The sequence below is a fragment of the Pleurodeles waltl genome, chromosome 4_2 (genome assembly GCF_031143425.1).
Source record: "Pleurodeles waltl isolate 20211129_DDA chromosome 4_2, aPleWal1.hap1.20221129, whole genome shotgun sequence".
NCBI lineage: Eukaryota > Metazoa > Chordata > Amphibia > Caudata > Salamandridae > Pleurodeles > Pleurodeles waltl.
The window spans coordinates 1,050,757,597-1,050,779,114 of NC_090443.1; positions in this window are offsets into that span (position 1 = coordinate 1,050,757,597).

The window sequence follows — 21,518 nt, forward strand, 5'->3', positions numbered from 1 at the left end:
CACACACATACACACATATACATATACACACCAGTGATGTGTGCAAAACCCTCACACATGCACACCAGTGATGTGTGCACAACCTTCACACACACATACACACCAGTGATGTGTGCACAACCTTCACACATGCACACCAGTGATCTGTGCACAATCTTCACACACATACACACCAGTGATCTGTGCACAACCTTCACACGCACACATACACACATGCACACCTGTGATCTGTGCACAACGTTCACACAAAAACACACACACACACACACATACATACACACCAGTGATCTGTACGCAACTTTCACACACACACATACACACCAGTGATCTGTGCACAACCTTCACACACAGATACATGCACTCATATACAAATGCACACCAGTGATGTGTGCACATACTTCACACACACATACACACCAGTGATGTGTGCACAACCCTCACACACATACACACACACAAACACACACACAAATACACACACATATACACATACACACCAGTGATGTGTGCACAACCCTCACACACATATACACACCAGTGAACTTCACACACACATACACACCAGTGATGTGTGCACAACACACACACATACATACCAGTGATCTGTGCACAACCCACACACACATATACACACATACACACCAGTGATGTGTGCACAACCCTCACACATGCACACCAGTGATATGTGCACAACCTTCACACACACACATACACACCAGTGATGTGTGCACAATCTTCACACATGCACACCAGTGCTGTAGGCACAACCCCCACACACACACACATACACACCAGTGATGTGTGCACAACCTTCACACATACACACCAGTGATGTGTGCACAACCCACACACACACATACACACCAGTGATCTGTGCACAACCCTCACACATGCACACATACACACATAAACACCAGTGATGTGCGCACAACCTTCACACACACATACACATGTACACACATACACACCAGTGATGTGTGCACAACCCTCACACATGCACACCAGTGATGTGTGCACAACCCTCACACACACACATGCACACCAGTGATGTGCCCACAACCTTCACACATGCACACCAGTTATGTGTGCACAACCCACACACACACATACACACCAGTGATCTGTGCACAACCCTCACATATGCACACATACACACCAGTGATGTGTGCACAACCCTCACACATGCAGACCAGTAATGTGTGCACAACCCTCATGCACACACATAAACACCAGTGATGTGTGCACAATCTTCACACATGCACACCAGTGCTGTGTGCACAACCTTCACCCACACACATACACACCAGTGATGTGTGCACAACCCTCACACATGCACACCAGTGATGTGTGAACAACCCCCACACACGCACATACATACCAGTGATCTGTGCACAACCTTCTCACCTACACACATACACACATACACACCAGTGATGTGTGCACAACCCTCACACATGCACACCAGTGATGTGTGCACAACCCTCACACACACACATACACACCAGTGATGTGTGCACAACCCTCACACACGCACATACACACCAGTGATCTGTGCACAACCTTCACACATATACACATACCCACCAGTGATGTGTGCACAACCCTCACACACACACATACACACCAGTGATCTGTACGCAACCTTCACACACACACACACACACACACATACACACATACACACATATACATATACACACCAGTGATGTGTGCACAACCCTCACACATGCACACCAGTGATGTGTGCACAACCTTCACACACACATACACACCAGTGATGTGTGCACAACCTTCACACATGCACACCAGTGATCTGTGCACAATCTTCACACACATACACACCAGTGATCTGTGCACAACCTTCACACGCACACATACACACATGCACACCTGTGATCTGTGCACAACATTCACACACACACACACACACACATATAAACACACATACATACACACCAGTGATCTGTACACAACCTTCACACACACACATACACACCAGTGATCTGAGCACAACCTTCACACACAGATACTTACACTCATATACAAATGCACACCAGTGATGTGTGCACATCCTTCACACACACATACACATATACACACCAGTGATGTATGCACAACCCTCACACATGCACACATACACACCAGTGATGTGTGCACAACCCTCACACATCCACACCAGTGACCTGTGCACAACCTTCACACATGCACACCAGTGATGTGTGCACAACCTTCACACACATACACACATACACACCAGTGATGTGTGCACAACCTTCACACATGCAAACCAGTGATCTGTGCACAACCTTCACACACACACACATACACACCAATGATCTGCTCACAACATTCACACACACACACATATATACACAAACACACACACACACATACACACCAGTGATCTGTACACAACCTTCACACAAACACATACACATCAGTGATCTGTGCACAACCTTCACACACACACATACACACACACACATCAATGATCTGTACACAACCTTCACACACAGATACATACACACATATACACAGCACACCAGTGATATGCGCACAACCCTCACACACACATACACACCCGTGATCTGTGCACAACCTTCACACACATACATACACACATATACACATGTACACCAGTAATCTGTGCACAACCTTCACACATACATACACACATATACACATGCACACCAGTAATCTGTGCACAACCTTCACACATGCATACACACATCTACACATGCACACCAGTGATCTGTACCCAACCTTCACACTCACACATACATACACACATATACACATGCACACCAGTGATCTGTACCCAACCTTCACACTCACACATACATACACACATATACACATGCACACCAGTGATGTGTGCACAATCTATACACACACATACACACACATACCAATGATCTGTACACAACCTTCACTCACACACATACACACCAGTGATCTGTCCACAACCTTCACACACACACATACATACAGTGATGGCGTATGATGGCACTGTGGGGGCTTTCTTCACTGATGGTGTATGATGGCACTGTGGGGGGGCTCTCTTCACTGATGGTGTATAATGGCACTGTGGGGGGCTCTCTTCACTGATGGTGTATGATGGCACTCTGGGGGGCTCTCTTTCAGATGGTGTATGATGGCACTCTGGGGGGCTCTCTTCACTGATGGTGTATGATGGCACTGTGGGGAGCTCTCTTCACTGATGGTGTATGATGGCACTGTGGGGGGGAACTCTTTCAGATGGTGTATGATGGCACTGTGGGGGGCTCTCCATCAGATGGTGTATGATGGCACTGTGGGGGGCTCTCTTCCAGCTGGAGGAGCCTGTGCCTCTTCACTGATGGTGTATGATGGCACGGGGGCTCTCTTCCAGCTGGTGTATGATGGCACGGAGGCTCTCTTCCAGCTGGGCCCAGAGGCTAGGAGGAGTCTGTGCATCTTCACTGATGGTGTGTGATGGCACTGGGGGGCTCTCTTCACTGATGGTGTATGATGGCACTGTGGGAGCTTCTCCTCACTGATGGCGTATGATGGCACTGTGGGGAGCTCTCTTCACTGATGGTGTATGATGGCACTGTGGGGGGGCACTCTTTCAGATGGTGTATGATGGCACTGTGGGGGGGCTCTCCTTCAGATGGTGTATGATGGCACTGTGGGGGTCTCTCTTCCAGCTGGAGGAGCCTGTGCCTCTTCACTAATGGTGTATGATGGCACGGGGGCTCTCTTCCAGCTGGGCCCAGAGGCTAGGAGGAGTCTGTGCATCTTCACTGATGGTGTGTGATGGCACTGGGGGGCTCTCTTCACTGATCGTGTATGATGGCACTGTGGGAGCTTCTCCTCACTGATGGCGTATGATGGCACACTGGGGGGTCTCTCTTTCAGCTGGCCCAGAGGTTAGGAGGAGTCTGTGCATCTTCACTGATGGTGTGTGATGGCACTTGGGGGGGGGGCTGTCTTCAAGCTGAGTCCAGAGGCTAGGAGGAGCGTGTGCATCTTCACTGATGGTGTATGATTACACTGTGGGGGGCTCTCTTCCAGCTGGGCCCAGAGGCTAGGAGGAGCCGGTGCCTCTTCACTGATGGTGTGTGATGGCACTGTGGGGGGCTCTCTTCCAGGTGGGCCCAGAGGCTAGGAGGAGCCTGTGCCTCTTCACTGATGGTGTATGATGGCACTTAGGGGCTCTCCTCCGGCTGGTGTATGATAGCACTATGGGGGGCTCTCTTCCAGCTGGAGGAGCCTGTGCCTCTTCACTGATGGTGTATGATGGCACGGGGGCTCTCTTCCAGCTGGTGTATGATGGCACGGGGCTCTCTTCCAGCTGGGCCCAGAGGCTAGGAGGAGTCTGTGCATCTTCACTGATGGTGTGTGATGGCACTGGGGGGCTCTCTTCACTGATGGTGTATGATGGCACTGTGGGAGCTTCTCCTCACTGATGGCGTATGATGGCACACTGGGGGGTCTCTCTTTCAGCTGGCCCAGAGGCTAGGAGGAGTCTGTGCATCTTCACTGATGGTGTGTGATGGCACTTGGGGGGGGGGCGCTGTCTTCAAGCTGAGTCCAGAGGCTAGGAGGAGCGTGTGCATCTTCACTGATGGTGTATGATGACACTGTGGGGGGCTCTCTTCCAGCTGGGCCCAGAGGCTAGGAGGAGCCGGTGCCTCTTCACTGATGGTGTGTGATGGCACTGTTGGGGGCTCAATTCCAGGTGGGCCCAGAGGCTAGGAGGAGCCTGTGCCTCTTCACTGATGGTGCATGATGGCACTTAGGGGCTCTCCTCCGGCTGGTGTATGATGGCACTGGGTGGCTCTCTTCCAGCTGGGCCCAGAGGCTAGGAGGAGTAGGTGCATCTTCACTGGTGGTGTACGATGGCACTGTGGGGGGCTCTCTTCACTGATGGTGTATGATGGCATTGGGGGGGCTCTCTTCCAGCTGGTGTATGATGGCACTGTGGGGGGCTCTCTACACTGATGGTGTATGATGGCACTGGGGCGGTTTCTTCACTGATGGTGTATGATGGCACTGTGGGGGGCTCTCTTCCAGCTGGCCCAGAGGCTAGGAGGAGCCTCTGCATCTACTCTGATGGCGCATGATGGCACTGTTGGGGGCTCTCTTCACTGATGGTGTATGATGGCACTGTGGTGGGCTCTCTTCACTGATGGTGTATGATGGCACTGTGAGGGGTTGTCTTCTAGATGGTGTATGATGGCACTGAGGGGGCTCTCTTCATTGATGGCGTATGATGGCACTGTGGGGGCTCTCTTCCAGCTGGGCCCAGAGGCTAGGAGGAGCCTGTGCATCTTCACTGATGGTGTATGATGGCACTGGGCGGGGGGGCTCTCTTCAATGATGGTGTATGATGGCACTATGGGGGGGGCTCTCTTCCAGCTGGGCCCATAGGCTAGGAGGAGCATGTGCATCTTCACTGATGATGTATGATGGCACCGTGGGGGGCTCTCTTCCAGCTGGGCCCATAGGCTAGGAGGAGCATGTGCATCTTCACTGATGGTGTATGATGGCACTGTGGGGGGCTGTCTTCCAGATGGGCGGAGAGGCTAGGAGGAGTCTGTGCATCTTCACTGATGGCGTATGATGGCACTGTGGGTTGTCTCTCTTCACTGATGGTGTATGATGGCACTTGGTGGGGGGGCTCTCTTCACTTATCTTGTATGGTGGCACTATGGGGGGGCTCTCTTCCAGCTGGGCCCAGAGGCTAGGAGGAGCCTGTGCATCTTCACTGATGGCGTATGATGGCACTGGGGGGGGCTCTCTTCACTGATGGAGTATGATGGCACTGGGGGGCTCTCTTTCAGCTGGGCCCATAGGCAAGGAGGAGCATGTGCATCTTCACTGATGGTGAATGATGGCACTGTGGGGGGCTCTCTTCACTGATAGTGTATGATGGCACTGTGGGGGCTCTCCTCCAGCTGGGCCCGGAGGCTAGGAGGAGCCTGTGCAGCTTCACTGATGGCGTCTGATGGCTCTGGGGGGGGGGGGCTCTCTTCACTGATGGTGTATGATGGCACTTTGGGGGGCTCTCTTCCTGCTGCACACAGAGGCTAGGAGGAGCCTGTGCATCTTCACTGATGGCGTATGATGGCACTGTGGGGGGCTCTCTTCCAGCTGGGCCCAGAGGCTAGGAGGAGTCTGTGTATCTTCACTGATGGTGTATGATGGAACTGTGCTTGGGGGCTCTCTTCACTGACGGTGTATGATGGCACTGTGGGGGGGCTCTCTCCCAGCTGTGCCCAGTAGCTAGGAGGAGCCTGTGCATCTTCACTGATGGTGTATGATGGCACTGTGGGTGGCTCTCTTCACTGACGGTGTATGATGGCACTGTGGGGGGATGTCTTCCAGGTGGTGTATGATGGCACTGTTGAGGGCTCTCCTCACTGATGGCGTATGATGGCACTGTGGGGGGCTCTCTTCCAGATGGGCCCAGAGGCTAGGAGGAGCCTGTTCATCTTCACTGATGGCGTATGATGGCACTGTGGGGGGGTCTCTCTTCCATCTGGGCCCATAGGCTAGGAGGAGTCTGTGCATCTTCACTGATGGTGTATGATGGCACTGGGGGGCCCTGTGGGGGGGGCTCTCTTCACTGATGGTGTATGAGGGCACTGTGGGGGGCTCTCTTCACTGATGGTGTATGATGACACTGTGGGGGGCTCTCTTCACTGATGGTGTATGACGGCATTGGGGGGCTCTCTTCCAGCTGGTGTATGATGGCACTGTGGGGGGCTCTCTACACTGATGGTGTATGATGGCACTGGGGGGCTCTCTTCACTGATGGTGTAAGATGGCACTGTGGGGCTCTCTTCCAGCTGGGCCCATAGGCTAGGAGGAGCATGTGCATCTTCACTGATGGTGTATGTTGGCACTGGGGGGAGGGGGCTCTCTTCACTGATGGTGTATGATGGCACTGGGGGGGGGGCTCTCTTCCAGCTGGGCCCATAATCTAGGAGGAGCCTGTGCATCTTCACTGATTGCGTATGATGGCACTGGGGGGGGAGGGGGCTCTCTTCACTGATGGTGTATGATGGCATTGGGGGGGGCTCTCTTCCAGCTGGGCCCAGAGGCTAGGAGGAGCATGTGCATCTTCACTGAGGGTGTATGATGGCACTGGGGGGCTCTTTTCACTGATGGTGTATGATGGCACTGTGGGGGGCTCTCTTCCAGCTGTCCCAGAGGTTAGGAGGAGCCTCTGCATCTTCTCTGATGGCGCATGATGGGACTGTTGGGGGCTCTCTTCACTGATGGTGTATGATGGCACTGTGGGGGTCTCTCGTCACTGATGGTGTATGATGGCACTGTGAGGGTCTGTCTTCTAGGTGGTGTATGATGGCACTGTGGGGGGCTCTCTTCACTGATGGCATATGATGGCACAGTGGGGGCTCTCTTCCAGCTGGGCCCAGAGGCTAGGAGGAGCCTGTGCATCTTCACTGATGGTGTATGATGGCACTGTGGGGGGGGGGGCTCTATTCACTGATGGTGTATGATGGCACTATGGGGGGTTGTATTCCAGCTGGGCCCATAGGCCAGGTGGAGCAAGTGCATCTTCACTGATGATGTATGATCGCACCGTGGGGGGCTCTCTTCCAGCTGGGCCCATAGGCTAGGAGGAGCATGTGCATCTTAACTGTTGGTGTATGATGGCACTATGGTGGTCTCTCTTCCAGCTGGGCTTAGAGGCTAGGAGGAGCCTGTGCATCTTCACTGATGGCGTATGATGGCACTGGGGGGGCTCTCTTCACTGATGATGTATGATTGCACCGTGGGGGGCTCTCTACCAGCTAGGCCCATAGGCTAGGAGGAGCATGTGCATTTTCACTGATGGTGTATGATGGCAATGTTGGGGGCTCTCTTCCAGCTGGGTCCAGAGGCTAGGAGGAGTCTGTTCATCTTCACTGATGGCGTATGACGGCACTGGGCGGGGGGGCTCTCTTCACTGATGGAGCATGATGAAACTGTGGGGGGCTCTCTTCCAGCTGGGCCCAGAGGCTAGGAGGAGCCTGTGCATCTTCACTGCTGGTGTATGATGGCACTGTGGGGGGCTGTCTTCCAGATGGGCCCAGTCGCTAGGAGGAGCCTGTGCATCTTCACTGATGGTGTATGATGGCACTGTGGGGGGCTATCTTCCAGATGGTGTATGATGTCACTGTGGAGGGCTCTCTTCACTGATGGCATATGATGGCACTGTGGGGGGGATCTCTTCTAGCTGGGCCCAGAGGCTAGGAGGAGCCTGTGCATCTTCACTGATGGCGTATGATGGCACTGTGGGGGGGGGGTCTCTCTTCCAGCTGGGCCCATAGGGTAGGAGGAGTCTGTGCATCTTCACTGATGGTGTATGATGGCACTGGGGGGCTCTCTTCACTGATGGTGTATGATGGCACTGTGGGGGGCTCTCTTCACTGATGGTATATGATGGCACTGTGGGGGGCTGTCTTCCAGATGGTGTATGATGGCACTGTGGGGGGCTCTCTTCACTGATGGCGTGTGATGGCACTGCGTGTGCACCTTCACTGATGGTGTATGATGGCACTCTGGGGGGCTCTCTTCACTGATGGTGTATAATGGCACTGTGGGGGGGGGCACTCTTCCAGCTGGGCCCAGAGGTTAGAGGAGCCTGTGCACCTTTACTGATGGTGCATGATGGCATTGGGGGGGCTCTCTTCCAGCTGGGCCCAGAGGCTAGGAGGAGCATTTGCATCTTCACTGATGGTGTATGATTGCACTGGGGGGGCTCTCTTCACTGTTGGTGTATGATGGCACTGTGGGGGGCTCTCTTCCAGCTGGCCCAGAGGCTTGGAGGAGCCTCTGCATCTTCTCTGATGGTGTATGATGGGACTGTTGGGGGCTCTCTTCACTGATGGTGTATGATGGCACTGTGGGGGTCTCTCTTCACTGATGGTGTATGATGGCACTGTGAGGGTCTGTCTTCCAGATGGTGTATGATGGCACTCTGGGGGGCTCTCTTCACTGATGGCATGTGATGGCACTGTGGGGGCTCTCTTCCAGCTGGGCCCAGAGGCTAGGAGGAGCCTGTGCATCCTCACTGATGGTGTATGATGGCACTGTGGGGGGGCTCTCTTCACTGATGGTGTATGATGGCACTATGGGGGGCTGTCTTCCAGCTGGGCCCATAGGCTAGAAGGAGCATGTGCATCTTCACTGATGATGTATGATGGCACCGTGGGGGGCTCTTTTACAGCTTGGCCAATAGGTTAGGAGGAGCATGTGCATCTTTACTGATGGCGTATGGTGACACTGTTGGGGGCTCTTTTCCAGCTGGGTCCAGAGGCTAGGAGGAGTCTGTTCATCTTCACTGATGGCGTATGATGGCACTGTGGGGGGGCTCTCTTCCAGCTGGGTGGAGAGGCTAGGAGGAGTCTGTGCATCTTCATGGATGGCGTATGATGGCACTGTGGGGGGCTCTCTTCACTTATGGTGTAGGATGGCACTGTGGGGGTCTCTCTTCACTGATGGTGTATGATGGCACTGTGAGGGTCTGTCTTCCAGATGGTGTATGATGGCACTGGGCGGGGGGCTCTCTTCACTGATGGTGTATGATGGCACTATGGGGGGGGTCTCTTCCAGCTGGGTTCAGAGGCTAGGAGGAGCCTGTGCATCTTCACTGATGGTGTATGATGGCACTGGGGGGCTCTCTTCACTGATGGTGTATGATGGCACTGTGGGGGGCTCTCTTCACTGATGGCGTATGATGGCACTGTGGGGGGATCTCTTCTAGCTGGGCCCAGAGGCTAGGAGGAGGCTGTGCATCTTCACTGATGGCGTATGATGGCACCGTGGGGGGGTCTCTCTTCCAGCTGGGCCCATAGGCTAGGAGGAGTCTGTGCATCTTCACTGATGGTGTATGATGGCACTGGGGGGCTCTCTTCACTGATGGTGTATGATGGCACTGTGGGGGGCTCTCTTCACTGATGGTGTATGATGGCACTGTGGGGAGCTGTCTTCCAGATGGGCCCAGTCGCTAGGAGGAGCCTGTGCATCTTCACTGATGGTGTATGATGGCACTGTGGGGGGCTGTCTTCCAGATGGTGTATGATGTCACTGTGGAGGGCTCTCTTCACTAATGGCGTATGACAGCACTGTGGGGGGGATCTCTTCTAGCTGGGCCCAGAGGCTCGGAGGAGCCTGTGCATCTTCACTGATGGCATATGATGGCACTGTGGGGGGGGGGGGTCTCTATTCCAGCTGGGCCCATAGGCTAGGAGGAGTCTGTGCATCTTCACTGATGGTGTATGATGGCACTGGGGGGCTCTCTTCACTGATGGTGTATGATGGCACTGTGGGGGGCTGTCTTCCAGATGGTGTATGATGGCACTGTGGGGGGCTCTCTTCACTGATGGCGTGTGATGGCACTACGTGTGCATCTTCACTGATGGTGTATGATGGCACTGTGGGGGGCTCTCTTCACTGATGGTGTATAATGGCACTGTGGGGGGGGGCACTCTTCCAGCTGGGCCCAGAGGCTAGAGGAGCCTGTGCACCTTTACTGATGGTGCATGATGGCATTGTGGGGGCTCTCTTCCAGCTGGGCCCAGAGGCTAGGAGGAGCATCGGCATCTTCACTGATGGTGTATGATGGCACTGTGGGGGCTCTCTTCACTGATGGTGTATGATGGCACTGTGGGGGGCTCTCTTCCAGCTGGCCCAGAGGCTAGGAGGAGCCTCTGCATCTTCTCTGATGGTGTATGATGGGACTGTTGGGGGCTCTCTTCACTGATGGTGTATGATGGCACTGTGGGGGTCTCTCTTCACTGATGGCATATGATGGCACTGTGGGGGCTCTCTTCCAACTGGGCCCAGAGGCTAGGAGGAGCCTGTGCATCCTCACTGATGGTGTATGATGGCACTGTGGGGGGGCTATCTTCACTGATGGTGTATGATGGCACTTTGGGGGGCTGTCTTCCAGCTGGGCCCATAGGCTAGAAGGAGCATGTGCATCTTCACTGATGATGTATGATGGCACCGTGGGGGGCTCTCTTCCAGCTTGGCCAATAGGCTAGGAGGAGCATGTGCATCTTTACTGATGGCGTATGGTGGCACTGTTGGGGGCTCTTTTCCAGCTGGGCGGAGAGGCTAGGAGGAGTCTGTTCATCTTCACTGATGGCGTATGATGGCACTGTGGGGGGCTCTCTTCCAGCTGGGTGGAGAGGCTAGGAGGAGTCTGTGCATCTTCATGGATGGCGTATGATGGCACTGTGGGGGGCTCTCTTCACTTATGGTGTAGGATGGCACTGTGGGGGTCTCTCTTCACTGATGGTGTATGATGGCACTATGGGTGGGGGGTCTCTTCACTGATGGCGTATGATGGCACTGTGGGGGGATCTCTTCTAGCTGGGCCCAGAGGCTAGTAGGAGCCTGTGCATCTTCACTGATGGCGTATGGTGGCACTGTGGGGGGGGTCTCTCTTCCAGCTGGGCCCATAGGCTAGGAGGAGTCTGTGCATCTTCACTGATTGTGCACTGGGGGGCTCTCTTCACTGATGGTGTATGATGGCACTGTGGGGGCTCTCTTCACTGATGGTGTATGATAGCACTGTGGGGGGCTGTCTTCCAGATGGCGTATGATGGCACTGTGGGGGGCTCTCTTCACCGATGGTGTATGATGGCACTGTGGGGGGCTCTCTTCACTGATGGTGTATAATGGCACTGTTGGGGGGGCACTCTTCCAGCTGGGCCCAGAGGCTAGAGGAGCCTGTGCACCTTTGCTGATGGTGCATGATGGCATTGGGGGGGCTCTCTTCCAGCTGGGCCCAGAGGCTAGGAGGAGCATGTGCATCTTTACTGATGGTGTATGATGGCACTGGGAGGGCTCTCTTCACTGATGGTGTATGATGGCACTGTGGGGGGCTCTCTTCCAGCTGGCCCAGATGCTAGGAGGAACCTCTGCATCTTCTCTGATGGTGCATGATGGGACTGTTGGGGGCTCTCTTCACTGATGGTGCATGATGGCACTGTGGGGGTCTCTCTTCACTGATGGTGTATGATGGCACTGTGAGGGTCTGTCTTCCAGATGGTGTATGATGGCTCTGTGGGGGGCTCTCTTCACTGATGGCATATGATGGCACTGTGGAGGCTCTCTTCCAGCTGGGCCCAGAGGCTAGGAGGAGCCTGTGCATCCTCACTGATGGTGTATGATGGCACTGTGGGGGGGCTCTCTTCACTGATGGTGTATGATGGCACTATGGGGGGCTGTCTTCCAGCTGGGCCCATAGGCTAGAAGGAGCATGTGCATCTTCACTGATGATGTATGGTGGCACTGTGGGGGCTCTCTTCCAGCTGGGCGGAGAGGCTAGGAGGGGTCTGTGCATCTTCACTGATGGCGTATGATGGCACTGGGGGGCTCTCTTCACTGATGGCGTATGATGGCACTGGGGGGGCGGGGTTGTCTTCCAGCTTGAAGCAGTAGCTAGGAGGGGTCTCTCCACCTTCAGTGATGGTGTATGGTTGGCTGTGGCTGCTTCCAGCACTGATCAATGATCATACCCAGGGAGGGGCTGCCAAAGGTTTTCACTTCACTTGAGGAATGTGACTCCTGATTTTGCCCATATTCACACAGTGAGGGTTTCCTGGTGCAGTGAGAGCTTCTGCCAGGACATCTTGCTGCAGGTAAATACAGCCTGTGGGGGAGAGCTGAGGGACACCTCTGAAACGAAATAAAGATACGTTTTGTTTCAACATTATTTGAACCCTCCCACCTATATTAACAGTATGTATAATTCAAACCACATGCATTATGTTTACATATTTAAATTGTGTATTTATAACATTATGCAATATTAGTATGTCTCCTACATCCCATCTCTTGGCGGCCCAGAAACCTAAAGGAATCAAAAATATCATAAAACAGAAAACTCGCCATCTTTGTTTACCTGCAAGTGTCATTAATGCAGAGGGTGTAAGCATCGGCGCTAGGCATGGGCGCCGTGGGCGGCTGCCCAGGGCGATGCGCCCTCTCAACCACCACGGGGCCCTGCACCAGTTATGTGCATCCCGCTAGTAACGACACTCCACTCTTCTGTTTCTGTGTCTCTCCCCATCTGTTCCTTGTCATACTGCAGTGGGGGTGTTAAGACTTCCGTGAGGAAGTGTGAGGCCCAGGGAGGCCCTCCAAGGACCTCAGAGCCCTGAGAGGCTCAGGAGAGCCCCCCTTGACCCAGGCACGCACCCTCCTCTGACTCTCACAGCATTGGACCGTGGCTGCGAGGGGGGGTGGCGCTCCCCTCAGGGAGAAAACTCTCAATAGTACAGCAGGTGCAGTGGCACCATGGCTCAGGGACTGTAAATATCCTGCGCACCCAAACTATGTCTGTGTTATATTGTGCAGCCAGTGGAGAGGGGGCCCATGTTTATGGGGAACTGGCACAGGGCAGCACCGCAGGCCTTGCCGCGCTGCCCTACGCCAACGTGAAAGGGCAGGGATGCCCTGTATTTATGAGATACGGCAGATTCCTGTCCTTTCCCCCTGCAAATGCGCAAAATTAGCTGCCTAGCGCCAACACAGTCACCCTTGCACAATGGGCACCTTCCTCCACAAAAACAATCCGGAGAGGCGTTGTCCTCCTTCTATGTGTGCTGCAGAGTGAAGCACACACAGAAAGAGGCAAAAACGAGGAGAAATACGAATATTTCTGCTTGTTACGCCTGCTCTGGGGAGGCGTAAGGTTTTGGTGCTGCCCCAGATTTACATTATTGAGTAAATCTGGGGCAGCATCAAAATCCTTTGGTGTTGCATGGGAAAACCCACTGCAGCCCCAATGGCACGCCTCCCTGGCGCAGAGTAAGGCAAAGCAACTGCCTCGCCTTACTCCATACCTATGAGGCCATTCAAAGCCACGCAGCACCATGGCTTTGCGTGGCCTCATAGATACGGTTGAGAAGCTTAGTCCAGCAGCCAAAGCCTCTCATAAATATCCCCCTTGTTTGTTCAGGAGCCAATGCATCATTACAACACCATGCCACTGGCCCCCACCCCTGGGCCCCGCAGCCATGGTCCAATGCTGTGAGGCCCAGGTGGGGGCCTTCCCATCCCCTGGGCCTCGCAGGACGGTACAGAGCTCTGGGGCACCTCCCCTCATGACCATCTTCTCCATGAATTCCCTCACTACCACCCTCCAGCAGTGCCCCCATCCCTCCATAGTCCTTCTCTGACACACATCTTGATTCTTTATAGCGCACTCATAGTCCACTCACATTCAGTTCTGTGATCTGCACGGTGCACGTTCTCTGCAGCAGGCACATTAACCCTCGGCTCTACTATGATGAGTCAAAACTACCACTAGACAAAATGTCAGTCTTTCACCAGCAGACACATTAATCACCAGACTCATCTTGACATTTTTATTGTTGCCTAAAAACACAAGGAAGTTCATCTTTAAACCCATAAGTTATTTTTAAACAGAGCCCTTTCACCCCCACTAAAGTCATCACCAGGTGCAGCTGCTCTGGTCGCACCGCCCTGAAGCTGGCCCTGTGCCAATAGGGCTCGCCCATTGGCGACCTATTGGGTTTGTCAATTTTATAACATAACATGTAAACGCACAACAAATACCCCTGCCTTTCACATCAAAACACAAGAATCGTTGTGCAATCGGACTTGTTGCTGGAAGCCGGAAATTCTGTCTTACTTAACTCACACAAGGAGCGCTGCATAATAATGGGGAATGGAAGCCCTTCATTGGCGCTTGCAGGAAGATTGTGCCGCTGCTGAAGGCAAATGTGCCAAAATGGTTGAGTTGCATTTTGGAAGGAGATGGAGGAGAGGAAAGCGGAGGCTATTGAGGGCTGGTGTGAGAGGAGGGCCTCATGAGGGACTATACTGCTTCTCGGAGAGGGCGGAGGAGCAAAAGATTATTTTTGGTTATCAGGCAACCTACCAGAGATCTTCATGTTTGCTGCCTGTGTCTTGATTTCTTTGTTTTTCTGCTCAAAGAAACCTGATTTTGCAAAAACCTGGGGCTAAAACGGCAGGTGGCACAGTAGAGGGATGACCGATAGGCACTTTCATGTGTATTCACTGATTTGAAGGAAACATTGTCGTCCCAATTCTCTGTGCGTGTTGGCCTTATCAACTAAAACAATAGTCAGGCGAAAGTAACCGAAATGCCACAAGAATAAATAACACATGTAACAGGGCCAGTCGCCACAGACATGAACAAAACAACAAAAGGAGGGACAATATTGACCGATTGACCACACAAACGAACAGGATTCACAAAGACACACGAAGGAACAAATGAAAAAGCGGAGGTGTGCTGAAAGCCCATATAGTAAACACAACACGTCTCGAAGAGACAGCGCGTGCGCTACCTAGTGTAGACCTAAAAAGGAAGGATGTAAAAAGTCGAGAATGAAACCCTGTGTCTGTATCTGCGCACCTTCAGAAGCCGGTCTCTATACGGTACCATGTGCTCCTGCACCTTCAGAAGCCTGTCTCTATACCGTACCATGTGCTCCTGCACACTTCAGAGTGTTTACGAGGCGTGGGTTTGTCAGTCAGACCAGCTAGTGTCTGCTGAGTCATTGCTCCATTCTGTAACTTATCTTTCTTCCTGCTTTGTGACTCAGCATAATGGAAACAGCCCTAAACAAGCTGATGATACTTTCAAATCTTTTCAATCCGGTAATGAAGATTCAATCCATGAGCTAATGGCAAATAGATGGGTAAAAAGTCCTACAGAGAACATGATTTACCCAGGATCAAACAATTTGATCAAGCAGGCAAACAAAGATTGCAACACAGGAATGTCTGTGTAAAGACGCATAACTTTCCCATTAAACCACATTTTTCATCTGTTAAAGAGACTGGAGGACCGGCTTAGAATAGGGTGCCATGGGATAAAACCCCAAAATGTACACAGCAACTGTGCGCTAACTGTCCGGCGAAGTGACAATGGGAGGTTGGCTACCATATGGGGGAGGGCTCATAGGGATGGGGAGGGTGAGGGTAGGACTGGTACTTCAATTTTGGAACTTGGAAACAGAGGGTTAGGGACAGGGAGTGTTTCATGTAACAAACAGCTACCAGCCTGGGCTGGTGCTGTGGAGCCCAAGGGAAAGAGGGTCCCATCCGGGACACAGCCACGCTGGACGCTACCTCCCTTGGGCTTGTTATCCATGTTCAGGCGCTGTGAGGCTCAGAGGAGGAAGGACTACCCCCTTGGGCCTTGCAGCACTGGACCCTACCTCCCCTGGGTGTCTTATCCTTGTTCTGTGAGGCTCGAGTGAGGGAGGATTACCCCCTGGTAATGCTGGATCATGGGTGCAAGGTCCAGGTGACGGCCTTCTTTCCAGGAGCATCCAAGACATGGTGAAGTGCTGCAAAGCTCAGGGAAAAGGGGCCTTTAAGTTAGTTGGTTATTTCCAGGGCTGAGGATGGTGTAGGAAACTAGCACTTGTGGCAGCCCCCCCCCCACGTTTTGCCTAATATTGATGCTGACTTGACTGAGAAGTGTGCTGGGATCCTGCTAACCAGGCCCCAGCACCAGTGTTCTTTGCCTAAAAATGTACCATTGTTTCCACAACTGGCACACCCCTGGCACACAGATAAGTCTCTTGTTAAAGGTAGCAGTGGTACCAAGGGCCCTGTGACCAGGGAGGGTCCCTAAGGGCTGCAGCATGTGTTTTGCCACCCTTAGGGACCCCTCACCTAACACATGCACACTGCCATTGCAGATTGTGTGTGTTGGTGGGGAGAAAAAGGCAAAGTCGACATGGCATCTTCCTCAGGATGCCATGCACACAAAATACTGCCTGTGGCATAGGTAAGTCACCCCTCTAGCAGGCCTTCCAGCCCTAAGGCAGGGTGCACTATACCACAGGTGAGGGCATAGCTGCATGAGCAAAATGCCCCTACAGTGTCTAAGTCTATTCTTAAACATTGTAAGTGCAGTGTGACCATATTAAGTGTGTGGTCTGGGAGTTTGTCATTACGAACTCCACAGTTACACAATGGCTACACTGAGTACTGGGAAGTTTGGTATCAAACCTCTCAACACAATAAACCCACATTGATGCCAGTGTTGGATTTATTCTAAAAAGCACACAGAGGGTATTTTAGAAATGCCCCCTGTATTTACCCATTCCTCTAGTTTAGGACTGGTCTGTGCCAGCCTGCCACTAGCAGACACGTTTCTGACCCCCTGGGGTGAGGGCCTTTGTGCTCTCTGAGGCCAGAAATAAAGTCTGTCCTGGGTGGGGGTGCTTCACACCTCCCCCCTGCAGGAACTGTAACACCTAGCAGTGAGCCTCACGGCTCAGGCCTCATGTTACAGTGCCCCAGGGCACTCCAGCTAGTGGAGATGCCAGCCCCCGGACAAGCCCCCACTTTTGGCAGCCAGTTTGGTGGGAAACTTAAGAAAAACAAGGGGAAGTGACCCCCCTTTCTGCAGAATCCTCCATCTTGGTTTGGAGGACAGGGACCAATAGGGTTAGGTCTGTGTCCCCTTCCCCAAAGAGAGTGGACAAAAGAAGGGTGTATCCACCCTCAGGGACAGTAGCCATTGGCTACAGCCCTTTGACCCCTAAAACGCCCCTAACTCTAGGATTTAAGGGCCTCCCTGAACCCAGCTCACCAGATTCCTGGTGACCTAACAAGAAGAAGAAGGACTGCTTAGCTGAAACCCCAGCAGAGAAGAAGGAAGATGACAACTGACTTGGCTTCAGCCCTACCGGCCTGTCTCCTGCTTCAAAGAACCTGCAAAAGAAGAGTGACCCATCCAACGGGACCAGCGACCTCTGCCAAGCTCCAGAGCACTGCCCTGCACCCAAAAGGACCAAGAAATCTCATGGGCAGCGGCCCTGTCCAAGAAGAAACAACAAGTAAGGACTCCAACCTAACTTCAAATGCGTGAGTCCTAACCACTCTGCACCCGACAGCCACGGCCCGTATCTAGGTGGCCCAACCAGCTAGAGAGAAACCCCAGCCGATTCAAAGCAAATGTCCACCTTGGTTTGACTTCTCCACCCCTCCACGATGACACCTGCACAGGGAATCCCGAGGACCCCCCTGACTACGAAAGCTCCGGACGGAGATATCTGACACCTAAAGACCCACTGCACCCGCAGCCCCTAGGCCTTGGATAAACCGACCCCCCAGTGCAGCCACATTTAGCGGTCAGCCCTCCTTTCTGTCCAGCCTGTGGTTTGCCCGAGACGACCCCCTGGGCCTTGCCTGCAGCCTCTGAGTGACTCCCAGTGTCCCCTCATAGAGAATCATTGGAGACCCGACATCTTGTTTGTACCCTGCACCTGGCTGTTCGATTGCTGCTGAGGGTGCAAGTTTGGTGCCTACTTGTGGCCCCCCCCAGTGCTCTTCTAAACCCCCCAGGTCTGCCCTCGGACGTCACGGGTACTTACCTGCCTGCAGATCTGAAACCGAGTGCCCCCAGTCTCCATAGGAGCCCATGTTAATTTCGCCTACACTTCGACCTCTGAACCCAGCCGGCCCCGTGTTTCTGGTGGTGAGTGTTTGGGGTTAACTTGAACCCCAACCCGTGGACTTCCTAAAACCCAGAGACTGAAACTGTAAGTGTTGTACTTACCTGTAAAACGACCTAACTTTTCTTTCCCCAGGAACTGTTTCTGAAAATTCCACAGTGTCAAGTTTTAAAACAGATTATTGCCCATATTTCAAAAACTGTATAACATCGATTTCAAACAAAATACTGTTGATACATGTGTGAAATACAAAACTATTAAAGTACTTACCTGCAACTTGAATCTTGTGGTTCTAAAAATAAATGAACAAAATTTGTTTTGCTATATAAAAGTCATTGCTCTGTGCTTCTTCTATTGTCTGTGTGTGTAGAACAAATGCTTAGCACTACCCTCTGATAAGCATAACTGCTCGACCACACTACCACAGAAGGGAGCATTAGTATTATCTATTATTGCCTCTGTTAAGCCTCTGGGGAACCCCTGGACTCTGTGCACACTATCTCTCACTTTGAGATAGTAAATACAGAGCCAGCTTCCTACAGACGGGATTCACAGAGTTTCACTTTCCACAGAGTTATATAAAAATTCTGCGAGATTGAGTGGAGTACCCCGAGCGGGCGGAGTTCGGGCACATCGTGCTGATTGTTAGCACTGCGAGATTCAATGGAGTTCCCCGAGCGGGTGGAGCTCGGGCACATCGTGCTGATTGTTAGCACTGCGAGATTCAGTGGAGTTCCCCGAGCTGGGGGAGTTCGGGCACATCGTGCTGATTGTTAGCACTGCGAGATTCAGTGGAGTTCCCCGAGCGGGCGGAGTTCGGGCACATCGTGCTGATTGTTAGCACTGGGAGATTCAGTGGAGTTTCCCAAGCTGGCGGAGTTCGGGCACATCGTACTGATTGTTAGCACTGGGACATTCAGTGGAGTTTCCCGAGCTGGCGGAGTTTGGGCACATCGTGCTGATTGTTAGCACTGCGAGATTCAGTGGAGTTCCCCGAGCTGGCGGAGTTCGTGCACATCGTGCTGATTGTTAGCACTGCGAGATTCAGTGGAGTTCCCCGAGCGGGCGGAGTTTGGGCACATCGTGCTGATTGTTAGCACTGGGAGATTCAGTGGAGTTTCCCAAGCTGGCGGAGTTTGGGCACATCGTGCTGATTGTTAGCACTGGGAGATTCAGTGGAGTTTCCCAAGCTGGCGGAGTTTGGGCACATCGTGCTGATTGTTAGCACTGCGAGATTCAGTGGAGTTCCCCGAGCGGGCGGAGTAGCAATGCGAGATTTAGTGGAGTTCCCCGAGCGGGCGGAGTTCGGGCACATCGTGCTGATTGTTAGCACTGCGAGATTCAGTGGAGTTCCCTGAGCGGGCGGAGTAGCACTGTGAGATTCAGTGGAGTTCCCCGAGCGGGCGGAGTTCGGGCACATCGTGCTGATTGTTAGCACTGCGAGATTCAGTGGAGTTCCCCGAGCTGGGGGAGTTCGGGCACATCGTGCTGATTGTTAGCACTGGGAGATTGAGTGGAGTTCCCCGAGCCGGAGGAGTTCGGGCACATCGTGCTGATTGTTAGCACTGGGAGATTCAGTGGAGTTTCCCGAGCTGGCGGAGTTTGGGCACATCGTGCTGATTGTTAGCACTGGGAGATTCAGTGGAGTTTCCCGAGCTGGCGGAGTTCGGGCACATCGTGCTGATTGTTAGCACTGCGAGATTCAGTGGAGTTCCCCGAGCGGGCGGAGTAGCACTGCGAGATTTAGTGGAGTTCCCCGAGCGGGCGGAGTTCGGGCACATCGTGCTGATTGTTAGCACTGCGAGATTCAGTGGAGTTCCCCGAGCTGGCGGAGTTCGGGCACATCGTGCTGATTGTTAGCACTGGGAGATTGAGTGGAGTTCCCCGAGCGGGAGGAGTTCGGGCACATTGTGCTGATTGTTAGCACTGGGAGATTCAGTGCAGTTTCCCGAGCTGGCGGAGTTTGGGCACATCGTGCTGATTGTTAGCACTGCGAGATTCAGTGGAGTTCCCCGAGCGGGCGGAGTAGCACTGTGAGATTTAGTGGAGTTCCCCGAGCGGGTGGAGTTCGGGCACATCGTGCTGATTGTTAGCCCTGGGAGATTCAGTGGAGTTCCCTGAGCGGGCGGAGTAGCACTGTGAGATTCAGTGGAGTTCCCCGAGCGGGCGGAGTTCGAGCACATCGTGCTGATTGTTAGCACTGCGAGATTCAGTGGAGTTCCCTGAGCGGGCGGAGTAGCACTGTGAGATTCAGTGGAGTTCCCCGAGCGGGCGGAGTTCGGGCACATCGTGCTGATTGTTAGCACTGCAAGATTCAGTGGAGTTCCCCGAGCTGGGGGAGTTCGGGCACATCGTGCTGATTGTTAGCACTGGGAGATTGAGTGGAGTTCCCCGAGCGGGAGGAGTTCGGGCACATCGTGCTGATTGTTAGCACTGGGAGATTCAGTGGAGTTTCCCGAGCTGGCGGAGTTTGGGCACATCGTGCTGATTGTTAGCACTGCGAGATTCAGTGGAGTTCCCCGAGCGGGCGGAGTAGCACTGCGAGATTTAGTGGAGTTCCCCGAGCGGGCGGAGTTCGGGCACATCGTGCTGATTGTTAGCACTGCAATATTCAGTGGAGTTCCCCGAGCTGGCGGAGTTCGGGCACATCGTGCTGATTGTTAGCACTGGGAGATTGAGTGGAGTTCCCCGAGCGGGAGGAGTTCGGACACATCGTGCTGATTGTTAGCACTGGGAGATTCAGTGGAGTTTCCCGAGCTGGCGGAGTTTGGGCACATCGTGCTGATTGTTAGCACTGCGAGATTCAGTGGAGTTCCCCGAGCTGGCGGAGTTCGGGCACATCTTGCTGATTGTTAGCACTGCGAGATTCAGTGGAGTTCCCCGAGCGGGCGGAGTAGCACTGCGAGATTTAGTGGAGTTCCCCGAGCGGGCGGAGTTCGGGCACATCGTGCTGATTGTTACACTGGGAGATTGAGTGGAGTTCCCCGAGCGGGAGGAGTTCGGGCACATCGTGCTGATTGTTAGCACTGGGAGATTCAGTGG